Source organism: Otolemur garnettii, unplaced genomic scaffold (assembly GCF_000181295.1).
Source record: "Otolemur garnettii isolate 467f Iridium unplaced genomic scaffold, OtoGar3 scaffold00111, whole genome shotgun sequence".
NCBI classification, from domain to species: Eukaryota; Metazoa; Chordata; class Mammalia; order Primates; family Galagidae; genus Otolemur; species Otolemur garnettii.
This window is the reverse complement of record NW_003852506.1, coordinates 2,449,950-2,467,645: the sequence shown is the minus strand read 5'-3', so window position 1 is coordinate 2,467,645 and position 17,696 is coordinate 2,449,950. Positions and strand designations below refer to the sequence as shown.

At 43.5% G+C, this 17,696-nt stretch overlaps 1 long non-coding RNA gene across 1 annotated transcript; it reads right to left on the bottom strand.

Annotated features, from left to right (window-relative positions):
* Positions 1 to 3,994: 3,994 nt before the first annotated feature.
* LOC111727543 lies at positions 3,995 to 17,204 on the bottom strand. Its single transcript, XR_002775073.1, has 3 exons — positions 17,124 to 17,204; positions 16,415 to 16,536; positions 3,995 to 4,024 (listed from the first exon to the last, which is right to left on the bottom strand). It is a non-coding gene; the product is annotated as an uncharacterized LOC111727543 (long non-coding RNA).
* Between the last annotated feature and the right edge of the window lie 492 nt (positions 17,205 to 17,696).

Sequence of the window (17,696 nt, the reverse complement as noted above, 5' to 3'; positions counted from 1 at the left end):
CGCCTCCCAAGTAGCTGGGACCACAGGCGCCCGCCACAACGCCCGGCTATTTTTTGGTTGCAGCCATCATTGTTGTTTGGCGGGTCTGGGCTGGGGATTCGAACCCGCCACCTTAGGTGTACGTGGCTGGCGCCTTAGCCGGTTGAGCTATAGGAGCCAAGCCAGAATATAAATGTCTTAACACAATAACTAAGAAAAACACATGAAGGCTATGTTAACCAGTTGGGTGAAAGTATTTCAAATTATTCAAAGTATTCAAAGTATATAGAAACAGTACACTGTACCCCATGATAGCATTATTACACAGATATGATTTAATAAAAAAAAAGAAATCACATGATTGCTGCAACGAAATATTGAACAATAACAATAATAATAATAATAAAAAAGTAACATTCACATTGTCAGATAAAAGTATGTCTATCTTAATGTACACAGCTATGTTTTAATAAAAAAAAAGTATGTCTATCATAGAATGCTTTGACTCTGAGGTTCAGTATGGAGTCATGAATTAACTTCTTTTTTTTCCCCAAAGTCTCAAAAATAGAGAATATTTATTTTTGTAAATAAAAATAGAAGATAATTTCAAAAAACAAATCATACTTCAAAATCATTCTACTTCATCTGGATATACCTGATATTAAAATTGAAAAATATATTATTATAAAGAGAAATTACAAACATATTTCACTTATAAATGAGGATGCAGTATCCTAAACAACATATTAACAAGTTGAATTAAAAATTATTGTTCAAATAGTGTACTTTGGTCAAAATTAAATCCAATTTATGTGAGAATTAGTCACTATTTTCTTTTTTTTTCCTTTCCCTCGCCCCCATCCTCCTTCTCTTTCTGTCTGTGCTCCTCTCCCCCCATTCCCCCACTGTGTCATTAATTGTCCTCATATCAAAGTTGAATACATAGGATTCATGCTTTTCCATTCCTGTGATGCTTCACTAAGAATAACGTGTTCCACCTCCATCCAGGTTAGTGCAAATGCTTCAAAATCTCCACCTTTTTTAATGGCTGAATAGTATTCCATGGTATACATATACCACAGCTTATTAATCCATTCCTGGGTTGGTGGGCATTTAGGCTGTTTCCACATTTTAGCAATTGTAAATTGAACTGTGATAAACAGTCTAGTATAATTTTCTTTATAATAAAAGCTTTTTTTTTCCCTTCTGGATAGATTCCCAGTAATGGGATTGCAGGATCAAACGGGAGGTCTAGGTTGAGTTCTTTGAGGTTTCTCCACACTTCCTTCCAAAAAGGTTGTATTAGTTTGCAGTCCCACCAGCAGTGTAAAAGTGTTGCTTTCTCTCCACATCCCCGCCAGCATCCAGTTTTGAGATTTTGTGATATGCGCCATTCTTGCTGAGGTTAGATGGTATCTCAGGGTGGTTTTAATTTGCACTTCTCTAATAATTAGGGGTGACGAGCATTTTTTCATGTTTGCTAGCCATTCATCTGTCTTCTTCAGAGAAGGTTCTGTTCATCTCTCTTCCCCATTGATGTATGGGATTGTTGGCTTTTTTCATGTGGATCAATTTGAGTTCTCTATAGATCCTAGTTATTAAGCTTTTGTCTGATTCAAAATATGCAAATATCCTTTCCCATTGGGTAGGTTGTCTATTTGCTTTGGTTGTTGTCTCCTTAGCTGTACAGAAGATTTTCAGTTTAATCAAATCCCATTTGTTTATTTTTGTTGTTGTTGCAATTGCCACAGCGGTCTTCTTCATGAAGTCTTTCCCCGGGCCGATATCTTTGAGTGTTTTTCCTATGCTTTCTTTGAAGACTTTTATTGTTTCATGCCTTAAATTTAAGTCCTTTATCTATCTTGAATCAATTTTTGTGAGTGAAGAAAGGTGTGGGTCCAGTTTCAGTCTTTTACGTGTGGATATCCAGTTCTCCCAGCGCCGTTTATTGAATAGGGAGTCTTTCTCCCAGTGGATGTTCTTGTTAGGTTTATCGAAGATTAGGTGGTTTAAGTTGTTGGTTTCATTTCCTGGTTTTCTATTTGGTTCCAAATGTCTATGTCTCTATTTTTGCACCAGTACCATGCTGTCTTGGCCACTATGGCCTTGTAGTACAGCCTAAAAATCTGGTATGGTGATGCCCCTGGCTTTGTTATTACTAAGAACTGCCTTAGCTATACGGGGTTTTTCTGGTTCCATACAAAATGCAGAATCATTTTTTCCAAGTCTTGAAAATAGGATGTTGGTATTTTAATAGGGATGGCGTTGAATCGGTAGATCACTCTGGGAAGTATAGACATTTTAACAAAATTGATTATTCCCAGCCATAAGCATGGTATGTTGTTCCATTTGTTCAAGTCCTATGCTATCTCCTTTCTTAGGGTTTCATAATTTTCTTTATAGAGATCCTTCACCTCTTTTGTTAGGTATATTCCTAGGTATTTCATTTTCTTTGGTGCTATGATGAACGGCATTGTGTCCTTAATTAGCCTCTCATCTTGGCTGTTACTGGTGTATACAGAGGCAACTGACTTGCGGACGTTGATTTTATATCCTGTCCATTATATATCCATGGTCCAAATATATCCATTACTGTATTTTTTGATGACTTCCAAGAGTCTTGTGGTTGAGTCTTTGGGGCTCTCTAAGTATAAGATCATATGTCATCAGCAAAGAAGGAGAGTCTGACCTCCTCTGCTCCCATTTGGATGCCCTTTATATCCTTGTCTTGCCTAACTGTATTGGCCAGAACTTCCAGCACCATGTTGAATAGTAATGGTGACAGAGGACAACTTTGTCTGGTTCCAGTTCTAAGTGGCAAAGCTTTCAGTTTAACTCCATGCAGTAAAATATTACCTGTGGGTTTGTCATAGATAGCTTCAATGAGTTTAAGTAATGTGCCACCTATGCCTCAACTCTTCAGTGTTCTAACTGGAAAAGGATGCTGGATTTTATCAAATGCTTTTTCTGAATCTATTGAGGGATCATATTGGCTTTGTTTTTGCTTCTGTTGATATGGTGAATAACGTTTATGGATTTGCATATATTAAACCAGCCTTGCATCCCTGGGATGAAACCTACTTGATCAGGATGTATGACTTTTTTGATGATAAGCTATAATCTATTGGCTAGGCTTTTGTTGAGAATTTTTGCATCTATATTTATTAGTGAAACTGGTCTTGAGTTCTCCTTTTTAGTTGGGTCTTTTCCTGGTTTTGGTATCAGGGTGATGTTTGCTTCATAGAACACAAGGAAGAGATTCTTTCCTCCTCCATTTTTTGGAATAATTTCTACAGTATGGGAATAAACTGTTCTTTGAAGGTTTGATAGAATTCTGGTGTAAAGCCATCTGGACCGGGGCATTTTTTTGTTGAGAGATTTTTTATTGTTTCTTTGATCTCAGTGCTTGAAATTGGTCTATTCAGGAGATCTATTTCATCTGGGCTAAGTCTAGGGAGAGGGTGTGAATCCAAATATTGATTGCTTTCCTTCACATTGTTAAATTTCTGGGCATAAAGTTTCTGGTAGTATTCAGATATGATCTCTTGTATCTCTGTGGCATCAGTTGTTATTTCCCCTTTATCATTTCTGATTGAGGTTACTAGAGATTTTAATTTTTTATTTCTAGTTAGTCTGGCCAAAGGTTTACCTATGTTATTTATTATTTCAAAAAACCAACTCCTTATTTCATTAATTTTCTGAATGATTCTTTTGTTTTCAATTTCATTAATCTCTCATTTAATTTTGGATATTTCTTTTCTTCTGCTGGGTTTAGATTTAAGATTATTCTCCTTTTTCCAGTTCTATAAGATGGCTTGTGAGTTTGTGGATGTGCTCTCTTTCTGTTTTTCAAATGTAGGCTTCTAAAGCGATAACTTTTCCTCTCAGGACAGCTTTTGCTGCACCCCACAGGTTTTCGTAGCTTGTCTTCATTCTTGTTAGACTCAAGGAAGTTAATGATTTCCTTTTTTACTTCTTCCTGCACCCAACTGAATATACATTCTTCTCATCTTCCCATGGAACATTCTCCAAAATTGATCATATCCTAGGACACAAAATAAACCTCAACAGAATCAAAAGAATTGAAATTTTACCTTGCATCTTCTCAGACCACAAGGCACTAAAGGTGGGACTCAACTCCAACAAAAATGTTTAACCCCACACAAAGGCATGGAAGTTAAACAACCTTATGCTGAATAACAGTTGGGTATCAGTTTCTTTTTAAAAGGCAAACTAAACTCAAAAGAAGGCCCAGATTCAGTAGCTGCAGCAGGATAACTCGTAATTAATTCTACCCTATTTGTAATTCTCTACCTACCACCTCAAAAGGAATCCAAAGCAATGTTCATGGTTATGGTTATGGAGGTTAAAGTGACTCCATCTTGAGTACTAATCTGCCATGTTGACTTTTGAGTAACCACAGTTCTGGGGACACCACTAAGATTTCCAGTTTATCTACTATACCTTATGTAAGAGCATGAATTTACTGTAAAGCCTGTCTTTAGAGCAAAACAACCTAGATGTCATCACACAAATTACAGGCTAATACACAGCACTCTTGTCTTTCCTGGAAAGTCAATCCCTATGATATATAAGCCCTAGGTCTGGGTGGGTAGCAGTAGCAAGATCTCCCTGTCTAGTGGGCACAGAAGACCCCACTTCTGTCTCTACGTTCTCCAGTAAACACCTTCTTCTGACAAACTGCTTTTCTCTGCAGTGTTCTCTGGTTTCTCTGTTCCTTCTGCATTTGGGGGTCACTTTGCCCATGTGGTACTCTGGACTGTATTCTAGAACAGAAAAATTTGGAAACTGGTGAAATCCATATAAGGTCAGGAGTTTAATTAATATTAAGATGCATTGTTGGCCAGATGCGGTGGATCCTGTCTGTAATCCTAGCACTCTAGGAAGCTAAGGAGGAAGGATTGCTTGAGATCAGCCTGAGCAAGAATAAGACCACCATCTCTACTAAAAATAGGAAAATGAGCTGGGTATGGTGGCAGATGACTGTACTTCCAGCTACTCAGGAAGCTGAGCAGGAGAATCGCTTGGACCCAGAAGTTGAGGTTGCTGTGAGCTATAATGATGCCACAGCAACAGGGTGAAGCTTGTGCAACAGGGTGAAACTCTAAAAGAAAAAAAAAATGCTTTGTTGGTTTCTGGATTTTGACAAATGTGTCTTAGTAATGTAAAATGTTAACTTTAGGGGAAATTAAAATTAGGTGAGAGGCATGTGGCACTCTCTGTCCTATCTCTGCACTTTCTCTGTAAATCTAATGTTATTCAAAACCATAAACTTTATATTAAAAAAATCCAATATGGGCAGCGCCTATGGCTCAAAGGAGTAGGGCGCCAGCCCCATATGCCGGAGGTGACAGGTTCAAACCCAGCCCGGCCAAAAATTGCAAAATTATAATAATAATAATAATCCAATAATAAAATTAATTACTAAGGGAAAACCATGTTTTTATCATGGGTTCTGTGTTCTAAACACAGAAGATTTTATTATATCTCTAAATAATGGGTAAGCAATAGTTTTGTATCAGAGGTTTTTTTTTTGTTGTTGTTGTTGTTGTTTTGAGACAGAGCCTCAAGCTGTCCCCCTGGGTAGAGTGCTGTGGCATCACAGCTCACAGCAACCTCCAACTCCTGGGGCTCAAGCTTTTCTCCTGCCTCTGCCTCCCAAGTAACTGGGACTACAGGTGCCTGCCACAACACCTGGCTATTTTTTGGTTGCAGCCGTCATTGTTGTTTGGTGGGCCCAGGCTGGATTTGAACCCTCCAGCTCAGGTGTATGTGGCTGGCGCCTTAGCTGCTTGAGCCACAGGCACTGAGCCTGTATCATAGTTTGTTTAAAGGAACGACAAAAGGCATTTCACTTTATATTGCTACCTTTCCTTCATAACTGGCTTTACATCCTCTCTCATTCTTTCCCATTGTCATCTGTGTAGTCCTTTTCCTACCAATTGCAACCATTTCTAAATGCAAGGTAGAATAGAAGGTTGGCATTTTGATTCTTGGAAATAAGACTAATCTGCTTCTAAAGTGAAAAGAGTAAGGGGGAATTCAATTCTCGGACTAGGAACAGTCATTTCTATTTGTTTGTGCTTCCTTTCATGTTGATACTGCTGTAGTTCTGAGAAATGCCTGAAAAAGGATGGCCTGTAGATACCAGAAAAAAAAATCATTTCCCCTTGCCCTACTGGGGCGTCCCAGGGCCCTTGACTCCGGGTGAGAGTTTTGTCATAGAGTTCCTGGGGACCAAACCCAGGAGTTGGAAAGCTTGTCCAGAAAAAAGGGAGTGGCCCAGAATCAAGGAAGCTGGTTCTGAGGATACCTGTGGGGCTAGGCAGGAGTTTGAATGGCAGGAGGTGGGGGGAGTCCCGGATGCCTGAGGACACCAACAGCAGCCCTACTATCTTTTTTTTTTGAGACAGAGTGTCAAGCTGTCACCGTGGGTAGAGTGCCATGGGGGTCACAGCTCATAGCAACCTCAAACTCTTAAGGCTTAAGCGATTCTCTAGCCCTAGTCTCCCAAGTAGCTGGGACTATAGGTGCCTGCCACAACACCCAGCTATTTTGTTTGTTTGTTTGTTTTTGTTGCTATTGCTGTTTTAGCTGGCCCAGGACAGGTTCCAACCCACCAGCCTCAGGGTATGTGGCTGGCATCCTACCAACTGAGCTACGGGCACTGCCCAGCCCTATCATCTTTGAATAAACAGATGAGCATATCAGCCATGCTTATAGCATATTCAAGGCTAGAGTCCCTCCCCACATTTACTAAACTTTGTCCAACCCTAAAGTCCTAGGAAGTTAGGCATGGAGACTGATTTGATTTGATTTAAATAGCAAAAAAAAAGTTTTGGCCGGGGCCAGACTTGAACCCACTACCTCCCCACTCCCCTACCCAATCCCGGGTATTTGGGCCAATGCCCTACTCCTTGAGCCACAGGTGCTGCCCAAGATAGCAAAAAAAATTTTGATGGTTCTTATTTCTGAGTGCTGTTGTGAAGAAATGCATATCTGTTCCCAGCTATTTAATAAAGATACATTCTTTAGGCAGATGAAAAAACTTCTGTAGGTGAGGAAGTAAAAAATGTTTTCAGTAATCAAATTTGTCCACTGATCTATCTTGCTTCCTGTCTAAGTAAGGCTCTTTACTTACAGGTAGTTTTGAGTTAGTAAAAGCCAGGCAGGATGGCATGCAGATGTAGTCCAGCTACTTGGAAGGCTAAGGCCAGAGAATCATTTGAGCCTAGGAGCTGAAGGCCAGCGTGGGAAATGTAGCCAGACCCTTATCTTTAATTTTAGAAAAGAAAAAGGAAGAAAGGGGAGAAAAATTCCTAGCTAAGTTTAGCTATAATGCTTTGGTCACCACTGAATCTCAAGTGTCTAGAACAATTCCTGGCATGTAGCAAGTGCCCAATACATATTTGTTGAGGAATTAAAAATGTAAATGGAGCCATTTCTTTCAATACATTTTTTTTTGAGACAAAATCTCACTCTGTTACTCAGTGTAGAGTACATTTCCTAAGCTCACACATTTTCCACAGGTCTACAATTTTTTTTTTTTTTTTTTTTTTTGCCTTGTGGCATGTTTGAACCTGCCACCTCCAGCATATGGGGCTGGCACCCTACCCTTTTGAGCCACAGGCACCACCCAAATGGATCTCTTTTTTTTGCAGTTTTTGGCCGGGGCTGGGTTTGAACCTGCCACCTCTGGCATATGGGGCCAGCATCCTACTCCTTTGAGCCACAGGTGCCTCCCAGGTCTACAATTTTTTATATCATTTATATCATATATTATTTTTTATTTATAAATATTTACATTAAAAAATAACACAAGCATACAGTACAGACGGCTATACGTGTTCACCACGCCCTTTGGTCTCTAACCTGCTTGCTATCACTAGCAGTCCTCCCAAGATGGCTGTCCTCTTGTCAGGGTCATGAGGATTTCTTTCCAACACATTTATTATTCTAAGCTGTTTTAGAATTCTAAAGAACAGGGTAGCCATTAACTTTTTTATTACTGAGTAGTAGAATCCAGTTGATTATCCTAGGTCCTGGCCAGGCTAATCCACAGTGTTGATTCAGGAGATTCGTCTTATATTATTACACCATACACTGGCTTTTCCTGGAAGTCTCAGTCTTGGCATGAGCCTCTGCAAGAGGAATGCGCACCCAGAAAAAAGAAGGAATTAAAGAACACCACTGTTCCCAATAAACTTTCTCTCCCTACCGCAAACCTGACAACTGGCCAACATTGCCTGGAGCCAAATCCCTGCTATGGCCTTTCTGCAATCAGAAAATTACAGCCTTGTCCATAAATGAATATAGACAGATTGTTCAAGAAGTGAAGCCAATCTTTCCTACCCCTACTCTCCCTCATTCCAGGGCCTTAGAAAACAATTTTAATCTTTTCTACCTGCTCTTTAGTTTAAGGCAGGCTTTACCTAAGCCAATTTAGAAATGCACTGAATTTAACAAGAAAAGGCCTAATACCAGCACCAGGAAATACAGCCCTGGGCACAGGCCTGCAGACTTTAAGGGACAGGGAAAGCTGGTAGTAGCCAGCCGAGACCTGACAGGCTCCAGAGAGGTGTGCATGCTTGTGAGGTGGGCAGAGGGAAAGGGGACAGTCCAACACGGAAGTGGGGCAAAGAGCCCAGGGAAGAGATGCTGGGAACAGCCACCCATCTGCCTGATGTCATTCTGTGCAGCTGTTGTGGTGGGCTGAATAATGACCCTCCAGACTTTGTATAGTAGAAGGAACTTAGCAGATGTGACTAAGTTAAGAAACTTGAGAGGGTGAGATTTCCTGGAGTTATCTGGGTGAGCCCAAAGGAAAACAGGAAGGTCCTTATATGGGAAAGAGGCAGCAGGTGGGTCTAAGGAAGAATGTGCTGATGGCAGCAGAGACCAGAGAGAGAGAATTAAAGACTACACTGCCAGCTTGAAGATGGAAGAAAGACTCATGGCAGGGACGTGGCAGCCTTTAGCAGCTGAAAAAGTCAAGGAAACAGATTCTTCCCAGAACATCTGGAAGGACCGCAGCCCTGCCAATCCATTTTGCATTTCTAACCTCTAGAACTATAAGATAAAGTATATATTTTTAAGCCACCAAATCTGAAGTGACGCATTATAGCAGCAACAGGAAATCAGTACACCCTCCAAGAATGGGGGGCTCCCGGCAGGCCTCCACAGCATGCGCTGGTGGGAAGAAACTGGGTCACCCATTTCTGAGCTGGGGCTTTTCAGCCGGGTCCCCAGCATTGCTGGGAGCCTCCACAGTGGTCTCAGCAGCTCAGAAAGCCCTGGGGAAGTTACGTGTTTGCTCCCAGAAAGGCTCCCCGGGAGAATGAAAGAAAGCGTGGGATTTCTTCACTTGTGGCTAGAATCGTACTCCCTCACTGTGGCAATGCAGGTCTGCCACCAGCAATGCCAGCTGTTGACTTCTGCCTGGTTGCAGAACACGGAAAGCATTAACTGGGGCTGATTCATCCAGTGAGATCACGCTGTGGCAACACAAGCAGAGTTTTTTGAAATTGCGAATAGTGCTTTCTTAAACAATCATCAGACAGAGGCCAGATGATACAGTACTCACTTCACTTCCTTAACCTTTCTATTCTATGGGCTCTTTTTTACATGTTGGCCTAGCCAAGACCAGAACCCTCTCCCAACACACACACACACACAGAGAAGTCGAAGACTCCAGTTCTCACAGGTGAATAAAACCAGAGTATACGAGATTTATAAGAGGTACAGCTACACATTTTCAAACACAAGAGTAACAGTAATCTAAATACACATTTGGAAAAAAAGATTCCAATATATATTTTGAAAATAAAGAGTGTATTTTTTTTTTTGAGACAGAGTCTCACTCTATCACTCTGGGTAGAATGCTGTGGTGTCATAGCTCACAGCAACCTCAAAACTCTTGGGCTCAGATGATTCTCTTCCCTCAGCCTCCTGAGTAGCTAGGACTATCGAAGCCAGCCATGATGCCCAGCTAGTTTTATCTATTTTTGGTAGAGATGAGGTCTCACTCGTGCTCAGGTTTTTCTGGAACTCCTGAGCTCAAGCAACTCAACCACCTTGGCCTCCCGGAGTGCTAGGATTACAGGCATGAGCCACCTCGCCTGGCCTAGAATGTATTCAAAGGGTATGTTTATATGTTTGCACATGTATGCTTGCAAAGAGAGAACAAATGTTTTTAACTTCTAGAAAATGTGATGTAGGCTCGGCGCCTATAGCTCAACCGGCTAAGGCGCCAGCCACGTACACCTAAGGTGGCGGGTTCGAATCCCCAGCCCGGACCCGCCAAACAACAATGACAGCTGCAACCAAAAAAAAAAAATAGCCGGGCGTTGTGGCGGGCGCCTGTGGTCCCAGCTACTTGGGAGGCGGAGGCAGGAGACTCGCTTGAGCCCAGGAGTTGGAGGTTGCTGTGAGCTATAATGCCATAGCACTCTACCCAGGGGGACAGCTTGAGGCTCTGTCTCAAAAAAAAAAAAAAAAAAAGAAAATGTGATGTAAAATTATTTTAGTTATATGAGACTGATTTCCTTGATGGAAAATTATCAAGAAATCAGGGTCTGTGGAAAGCTCCAGGTGGTTCTTGAAAGTGAATTCTTCTGTGATTTTTGGCCCAAGGAAGGTATATAATAGAAGGATGCTCCCACCGGGGGTGAATAACATGTATCCTCCCAAAAAGAGGCTGAGAATTTGAATTTTATGCAAAGGAAGAGGCATACTCTAAGACTGAAATTTCCCCAAATACAGCAAAGGTGTTCAAAACATGCTGGACAAACAAGATAAATACCTACTATCCCCTACCTTGTAGGTTTGTTATGCAATCAACAGCAATATACCAGGTCTGACAATTAAGTTCTTGAACTCATCCTAGAAAAAGAGCTACATTATCTCACTGCAGAATATCACTACAGTCACCTCCCCTTAAGAGGCTATGCAGCAAAATAAAAACAAAAACAAAAAAAAGAGAGCGAGAGAAGAAAAAAAAGAAGAACTATGCAGCAATGCTAGTGCCTAGTCCAAAGCACTTTCAAAGCACTTTTTCCAGAATGAGGTCATGAACTTAATTGTCAGACCTTTGGTACAATGACAGGTACTTCCCAGGGGAGTACTTGACCATAGTGATATTCAGCAACGAGGTATGTAGCACTTTTTATAGGATGAGCTCACAAATTTAATTGCCGGACCTCATATACAAGGTAGGGTAGGATCTCGACAAATGGCACCTCTGAGAGGTTAAGGACCAAAATGAGAAATTATTCTGAGATGTGAATGAAAGGAAATTGGAGTCCAGGTTCTGTGTGGGCAATGCGGCCTTTATTTCCGAGAAAGGAGTCAGCACATGGGTTAAGGTGGATGGGAATTTAAAGGGTCGGAGGGGTAGGGATTGGTACATTCACTCTTCCCTGGGTGGGGCATTCATTCCTCCCTGAGCTGGACAGTTCTATTTGGGCAGGTCCCTACATTTGGCTCTATCAACCTCTTTGTATTAGAGAATATGTGCTTGACTCCCATTTTGCTGATGGCGCTGAGGTGACTCCCTGGATGCCCTCTGTACCCCTAGACTGAGCCCTCTATCAAAGAACTGCCCCTACTTGTGCCCCCTGCCAGGTTTTTCCTGGAGATTTACAGCATCCCCAGAAGCACATTTAAACACTCAAAAAAAAATGGTCTGATCTTAATCTTTCCAGAAATCAGGGATCAGTTTGAGTTTCTCTGAATGATAAAACCCAAGAGGTTTCATTATGTAAATGCTGCCCTGTGAACTCATCAGAAAATCTCAGGCCTGCCCCTTCCAGCTCCCACCGGCAGCTTTGGAGGCTCTGGCTCTGTCCCTGTGGTAGTTGACACTTGCACATGGGGTAGTTGACACTTACACACACAACAGGGCCAGGAACTTTACGACTTTGATACGTATCTAAAATGTGGAGCCAGCATGGTGGCTCACGCCTGTAATCCTAGCACTCTGGGAGGCTGAGACGAGTAGGTTGCTTGAGCTCAGGAGTTCAAGTCCAGCCTGAGCAAAAGCCAGACCCCATCTCTTAAAAAAACAGGAAAACTAGCCTGGCATTGTGGCATGCGCCTATAGTTTTAGCTACTGAGAGGGCTAAACCATGAAGATCAGTTGAGTCCAAAGGGTTTGAGATTGTTTTGAGCTATGATGACACTATGGCACTTTACCCAGCTCTGTCTCAAAAATAAATAAATAAAATGTCAGAGTCTCTTCTCTTTTCAAAGAGATTAAGAGGAACCATAAAATTTTCTCTTGTGTTTGCCTGTTCTCTCTCCTCCTTCACAAATTTCAAAATACTGTTAATTCCTCATTTTAAGGAGGAATGAAATGTAGAACGTTGTATTTTGTAATAGTTACTTCTGTGAGGGCCCTCAATAGGAGGTGCTAGAAAAAGAATTTTTTTTTTTGAGACAGAATCTCACTCTGTCACCCTGACATTGAATGCGGTGGCATGACAGCTCACAGCAACCTCAAACTCTTGGGCTCAACTGATTCTCTTGTTTCAGCCTTCTGAGTACTGGGAGTATAGGCACCTACTACAAAGCTGGGTTATTTTTAGAGATGGGGGTCTCGCTCTTCCTTAGGCCAGTCTCAAACTCCTGAAACAATCCTCCTGCCACTGGATCCCAGAGTGTTAGGATTACAGGCATGAGCCACTGCGCCTGGCCTGTTGATATTTGGGTCTTTTTTGTTTTTTTTTTTTTGAGACAGAGCCTCAAGCTGTCCCCCTGGGTAGAGTGCCGTGGCATCACAGCTCATAGCAACCTCCAACTCCTGGACTCAAGCGAGTCTCCTGCCTCTGCCTCCCAAGTAGCTGGGACCACAGGCGCCCACCACAATGCCTGGCTATTTTTTTTTTTTTTTTGGTTGCAGGCATCATTGTTGTTTGGTGGGTCGGGCTGGATTTGAACCGGCCACCTTAGGTGTATGTGGCTGGCGCCTTAGCGACTTGATTCACAGGTGCCAAGCTGATATTCGTTTTTTGGTACAGAGTCTCACTCTGTTACTTAGGCCAGAGAGCCATGGCATCAGCCTGGCTCACAGCAGCCTCAGACTCTTGGGCTCAAGCAATCCTCCTGTCTCAGCCTCCTGAGTAGCTGGGACCGCAGGTGCCTGCCCACAATGCCTAATTTTTCTAGCTTTGCTCAGGCTGTTTTCAAATTCCTAAACTCGGGGAATCCTCCCACCTCAGATTCCCAGAGCTGGGGTACAGGTATGAGCCTGGCCAGACTAGGCATTTTTAGAATAAGGCTTTAGGGTGGCCCTGCTGGGGAAGCAGAAGTACAACATTAGTGGGGTGATGAAAGGAGAAGGTTGTGGCCCATGACAGAGTGAGAAAACCCACCATTGGAGACCTGAGGGAATTTGTCGGTTGCTGATGTGCCATTCCCTCTATTAATACTGGAATTTCTTAGAAGAGCACATACCAAGCCACAGATCAAGGGGCCACTTGGTGATGAATCAGGGACGGGCTGGAACCCCCTCGGTAATGCTTCATCTCCTTACCTCCAACTTACACAACCACACAGGACCGGCTGGAGATCCAGAGGCTCCACTATCCAGAGCACAAGCACAGAAGCTGTGACGATGTCCTCCCCAACCTCCCAGGTGTAACAGAAAGTGGCTGCCCCCTCACCCTCACCTCCCCCAGTCATGCACACTTCTAGACTTGTGTCTCCCAAATTTTATGTTTTGAAAATTTAATTCCCAGTGTGGCAGTATCAAAAGGTAGGGCCTTGGCTCGGCGCCTGTGGCTCAAGTGGTTAAGGCGCCAGCCACATACACCTAAGGTGGCAGGTTGGAATCCAGCCTGGGCCCGCCAAACAACAACCAAAAAAAAAAAAAAATAGCGGGGCGTTGTGGTGGGTGCCTTGGTGGGTACAGCTACTTGGGAGGCTGAGGCAGGAGACTCGCTTGAGCCCAGGAGTTGGAGGTTGCTGTGAGTTGTGATGCCACAGCACTCTACCCAGGGGGACAGCTTGAGGCTCTGTCTCAAAAAAAAGAAAATAAAAAAAGGTAGAGCCTTCATGGGTGGCGCTGGCCACATACTGAGGGTGGTGGGTTCAAACCTGCCCCCAGCCAAACTGCAACAAAAAAATAGCCAGGTGCTATGGTGGGCGCCTGTAGTCCCAGCTATTGGGAAGATGAGGCAAGAGAATCACCTAAGCCCAGGAATTGGAGGTTGCAGTGAGCTGTGTGATGCCACGGGGGCCATAAAGTGAGACTATCTCTACAAAAAAAAAGAAAGTAAAAGAAAGGTGGGGCCTTCAAGAGGTAGTGATTGGGTCATGAGGGCCCTGCCTCATGAAAATGGATTAATTGATTCATGGATTAATGGAGTATGATGGGAGCGGGACTCCCTTGGTGGCTTCATAAGAAGAGGAAGAGAGACCGGAAGACATTATCACACTCGGCCCCTTCACCATATGATATCCTGCACCTCTACAGGACTCTTCCCGACCAGGTGGCTCTCACCAGATGCAGTCCCTCAACCTCAGACTTCTCAGCCTTCATAACTGTAAGAAGGGCATTCCTTTTCTTTACAAATGACCCAGTTTCATGTATTCTGTTATAAGCAACAGAAAATGGCCTAGAACACATATAAACATCCCTCCCTGCCCATGTTACCTCGGAACTATTTAGGGAGGGAAATTCTAGGAAATGTAGTCACAGCTTAGCAGAGTCGGCACAGCACAAATCTGCCACAGGGCAAGTTACTGAGGTCTGCTGTCTCCTCAGCTACCCCACTGCGAGGACTGCGTGTGACAGCACCTGGAGAAGCACCTCGGGCAGCCAGAAATGCTGGCTTCTTTCTGCCACCCCGGGGTCCCCTCCAGGGAAGGAGGGGAGCCCCTCTAGACTATTAGTATGGGGAAACCATTTCAGGGAGATAGCAAATTAATAAAAAGAAGTGAGCTGGACTCAGGTTTTACAGGGCTGAAGTTTATCAGTATATAGGGAGCCCTCCTTATAAAAGAACACACAACTAAGTATAAAATTAGGCACAAAAGTAACTAGAATGAGAAAATAAACAACACATTACAAATGTGTAGAGCTACCTGACACCACTAACATCACAAAATCCAAAAAAAAAACACGATTTCTATTGGTTAACTATCTGACACACTTGCGTAATACTCTTTACCTTCATTTTTACTGCGTCATCTTTGCCTCTATATATGACCTTTTGTAATCTTAGATACAGAAAGAAATAGAAAGTTAATTCAGTCTTTCCTCTATCAAAATATTCTCTATAGAAATAGCAAGTTTTTCAGTCTTCAAGAAAATTTGTTTTTCTGGGTTTGTTTTTTTTTTTGGCCGGGCGCAGTGGCTCATGCCTGTAACTCTAGCACTCTGGGAGGCTGAAGCGGGTGGATTGCTTGAGCTCAGGAGTTCAAGGTCAGCCTGAGCAAGATCAAGACCCCATCTCTACTAAAAATAGAAAAACTAGCCCAGCAAGGGCTAGTAGCACCCTTGTAGTCCCAGCTGCTGGGGAGACTCGAGTATTACTGTAGCCCAAGAGATTGAGGATGCTGTGAATTATGATGATGCCACAGTGCTCTACCCAGGAAAACACAGTAAGACTGTGTCTCAAAAAAATTTTTATGTGTGTGTTTTTAAATTATTGATAGTAGAAAAATTTCTGTTAACTTCACCACTTACCATCTCTCTCTCAAGAGATAGATACACTATAAAATGTTGAGACATTTCTCACAAATTTCATAGCCACTGCAACACCACCCCACATGAGAAGGGATTAGAAGGAAACTCAAAGAGGAAAGAGACAGAGGTCTCAGCATTTGTGGTTAAAATCTCTTACTTTGCAGATTTCACAAAAGCATGTGACCATGTGAACACAGTGCCTTTCCATAGCCTTGCCATATCCCTGCAAGTGGAGAGGGGCACTAAAGTTTAAGTAAATCTGCCTCCAAAGGGGAGAAACTGCAGGAGGGAACTATTTAATACTTAAGAGCTTTATGCAATGCAATGATCAAGGTATTGCCTGATGATATGCAGGTGGAAATGGAAAGGGACAAAGAGCAGTGGGTGTTAGGTCACTGCCAATAGGAGTAGCTTCCTGTTTTCTTTAGATCTGGGAACTTCAGTGGAAGAGTCTGCTATCAATAACTTCAAGAGTCTTGGGTCAAGAGGAACAGCAAGATAGACATGCCAACCCCTGAGAAACTCCACGCATGCTGCTTTAGGGCTGGGAGACAACAACTTGCAATTGGGACATTGCGAATATCATGCCCGTTCAGGGAACACAGTGAGGTCCTTTCAGTATTCCACCAAGTACTTAATGTAGGAAAAACATAAACAACCTTCTAAGTGTTAGCAGAGAAGAACTCCGGAAAGACACTCTCCAGCTCAGGAGAAAGAAGTACCAACCTGGGTCCGGACCGCGGGCTTCAGAGTGGCTGCTCATAAACATGCTACCTCAAAGGGGGTCACAAGTCCTTCCTGGGCCTTGGCGGACGCCGGTGACACTTGCTCTTTTCTTTAACACGATTCTCACCATATAAAAGATGCATGGAGGGGGGTGGTGGTACAGAAAAGTATTAAAAAAAAAAAAAAAGAAAAGAAAAGAGTTAAACCATTCACAATCCCACAACCTATTCCGTGTTTGTATTTTGGAATACTTCCCCCAGTTACTTTTAGTCATCGTTTTTGAAAGGATCACAGCTTACAGCCTGCTTTATTCGCTTAACATCTCTATGTCTTCCCCCCCCCCCCGCAGGTTACTGTGAGAGTACAAACAACTAGGTTACAATATTTGCATTTGTTAGGTTGAGTCCCTCTTGGAGTTGTGCTCCGCAGGCACAAGTGTGCCCTACACCCTACATGGTGCCCATTAAGTAAGTGGGAGCACACCAATGCCTTCCCCTGCTCCCCCTCCCTTTTCTTCATACCCCCATCCCTATGTCTTGAAATATCCAGTACATGATTCAAATACCTGCTAAGTATTTCATCACCTATTTTAAGTATCTGGCCAGTTTCAAAACAGTTCTACGGAAAGGAAATAAAGGAATGTGGGAAGTCCCGAAGTGAAAGCCTGCTTTGCGAAACACCGTGTTGCCGCCCTGCCTGGCAGGCTCACCTTTAATTCCGGGTCCGTTCACCCTGTCCCTTCTGTGCCCCCTTCCTTCAGCGCTGAACTGGCCTTCTGGCCCATCTTCCCTGTCCCAGCAGGCGCAGGCGCAGGAGCGGAGAGTGGGCCAGTGCCTGCCCGGCTACTGCGGTGACGTCCTGCTCCGCACCACTTGCCCCTGAAAGGCGGGAAGTTTCTCTCTCTCCCTCCCATTGCTCTGTGTCCACTGTCCCCCAAACCTCACTCTTTCCTCTACAGGGGCCCATTCTAACCCCAGGACCCTTAAACTATTTTTTAAATGAGGTTAAAAGCTTAATATGTGTCTTTTTGCTATTAAGAAAGTTGAACCTAAAGGGAAGACAATCTAGGCACCAAGTAGCAGGGTAGAGGGCGGGATAGGGATCCAGGCCCCACCCGGGCTCTGGGTTCCAGGGGTGTTTCCGTAAGGATCGCGCTCCCCAAGGTGGGCGCCCGGAGGGCTCCGTCCCCGCCCTCCTCGGTGCCAGGCCCAGCCGTCCGGATCCGCGCTTGGGAGCCGGCTTCGGTGGCTTGGTCCCCACAGCCCTGGGCGCCGTCCCGGGG